Source organism: Macrobrachium rosenbergii, chromosome 48 (assembly GCF_040412425.1).
Source record: "Macrobrachium rosenbergii isolate ZJJX-2024 chromosome 48, ASM4041242v1, whole genome shotgun sequence".
NCBI lineage: Eukaryota > Metazoa > Arthropoda > Malacostraca > Decapoda > Palaemonidae > Macrobrachium > Macrobrachium rosenbergii.
This window is the reverse complement of record NC_089788.1, coordinates 35,353,268-35,355,767: the sequence shown is the minus strand read 5'-3', so window position 1 is coordinate 35,355,767 and position 2,500 is coordinate 35,353,268. Positions and strand designations below refer to the sequence as shown.

The following is a 2,500-nucleotide window of genomic DNA, read 5'->3' as shown; positions in this document are numbered from 1 at the left end:
CTTTCTATGTTTTATACATTGGTGGTTTTTCTTAATTAAAATAGCTTGAATTCAGACCAAGTTTTCTGCCATGGAAATGAAGAGAATAAATGCCACCTTGGTTTTATCACTCGGAATCTTCCATTTACAACTTGCGTTTAGACAAAATTTGATCACTTCTAAATGAACAGACTGAATGCTCTGTATATTTGCATAACGGAATTTTCCTAAAACAGCCCGAATGTAGGCCCAATTTTTTCGCCTTAAAATGAGCAAAATAAATATTACGTAGGTCTTATATCTTAGGATTTTCTTATAACAGCTTGAAATTGAACTAAATTGACTTCCTTGGAAATGAACAGAATGATTGCTGCTTCTTATGAATTATATCTCAGAACTTTCCCGGAACAGCTTGAATTCCGCCCGGATTTTCTTCCCCTGAACAGGTCTGCTACCTGTGCCTTACATCTCCGAATTCCCTAAAACGCGAATTTAGCCAAATTTTCTTCGCTGTAAATGAACAGAATAATAATTGCCTGCTTGTCACTCAGAATTCTCCTCAGACAGATTGAATTCCATTAAATGTTTCCTCCCGTTTGAAGTTTCTTCTCCATTGATAAACGAATTAATGCTACCTGTCCGGATTTTCTCCTCTAACTAATAGGGTGGTGCCACCAGTGGGTTCTATCTCAGAATTTTCTTGAAACGGCTAACTGTGCATGCAGCTCACATTTTTATTAATATAAAAAAGTAAAATGATTGCTACGCATTATTAGATTTTAGAGTTTTCTTAAAAAAGCTGGAATTTACTGTACAGTAATTTTCTTCCAGTTCAAATTTTCTTCCCTCTAAGTGGACAGAATTATTGCTACCAAAAAAATGTCTTACATCTTAGAACAGTGATTCTTAAACTGGGGGGCGCGCTCCCCTAGGGGGCCGCCAGAAGTATCCAAGGGGGGCGCAAGCAGAGTTGCCAGATGGTGCCTATTATTATTTTTAATTTGTGATGTTAATTACAAAATTGCCAAAAACGTTATCACTGCTTCCATATATTTTGTAATTATCTCAAAACATGCCAAAAATTCAAAATATAAGTCAATTTTAATTTCAAATCTTGTTTATGAATTGTCTTTTATTGTTATGATAAGCTTAATAGCATACAAATAGACAACATATTGTTTATAGATTATAGTTGGCAAAAATTTCAGTGGTAGGGGGGCGTGGTGTCTGTACATAATTTAGAGGGGGGGGGCGCAAGGCAAAAAAGTTTAAGAACCACTGTCTTAGAATTTTCCGGATATAGGTTGAGGCCAACCCAATGAAGGGAACGAATGGTACGCATATTTCATATCTCAGGATTTCCTTGAACAGCTTGAATTCAGTACAGATTTTCTTACATGGCATTGAACAGAATGGTTTTTTTCTGAAGACCTTTTCAACAACAGTACGAACTTCGCAAAACATTCTTCTCTTTAAATTAAGTGAATAAATGCTAAGAATGTCTTGCATCGTAGATTGTTAATAAAACTGCCTGAATTCAGTGAAACATTCTTCTCTCTAAATTAACTGAATGAATGTTACCAATGTATTATATTTTAAAGTTTTCCTATAAGGGATTGAATTTATATCCTTTCTTCTAAAGGAAGTTCTTCGTTGGTCGAGTGGGTTCCGTTCTCAGCTAGCACTCTGTTGGCCGCGAGTTCGAATCTCCGAGCGGCCAATGAAGAATAAGAGGAATTTATTTCTGGTGATAGAATTTCATTTCTCGTTATAATGTGGTTCGGATTCCACAATAAGCTGTAGGTCCCGTTGCTAGGTAACCAATTGGTTCTTAGCCACGTAAAATAAATCTAATCCTTCGGGCCAGCCCTAGGAGAGCTGTTATCAGCTCAGTGGTCTGGTTAAACTAAGGTATACTTAACTTTTTCTTCTAAAGGAACGGAACGAACGCCTCCCATATCTTGTGTTCTGAATATTTCTAAGCAGCCCGAATTCAGTCGAAATTTTCTTTCCTCTAAAATAACAGAATGAATATAGCCTGTGTGCGGTATCTTAAAAGTCTCCTAAAAATAGACTGAAATGAGTCCATTTTTCTTCCTTCGAAATGAACAGAACGGATGCTGTGCTCAGACTTTCCCAATATAGCTTAATTTCTATTCAAATTTCCTTTCCTCAAAATTGACAGGATAAATGCTACTTGTGACTGATACCTTAGACTTTTCGTAAAACAGTTTGAATTCTCTTCAAATGTCCTACCTTTGGAATGAGCGTTATGAATGTTAAATATGTCTTATATATTGAAATCTTCCTAAGATAGCTTGAATTCAGCCACATATTCTTCCGTGTCAATGAAGAGAATGAATGCAACCCTTTTCTTACAACAGATTTTTTCTAAGACAGCTTGGATTTGTTTCTATTTTTCTCCATTCTAAGTTGGCAATATAATTCATGCATACCCTCTTAAAAGAAGATTACACAAGCATGAATTCGGTAAAATGTAACATGCAATTAATGAACTAAG

The 2,500-nt window shown here is 35.8% G+C and overlaps 1 protein-coding gene across 1 annotated transcript in view; it reads right to left on the bottom strand.

The window, feature by feature from the left end:
• LOC136831340 (uncharacterized) overlaps nucleotides 1-2,500 on the bottom strand; it is an 88,278-nt gene that overhangs the window by 85,471 nt on the left and 307 nt on the right. The gene's annotated exons all lie outside the window — the stretch shown is intronic.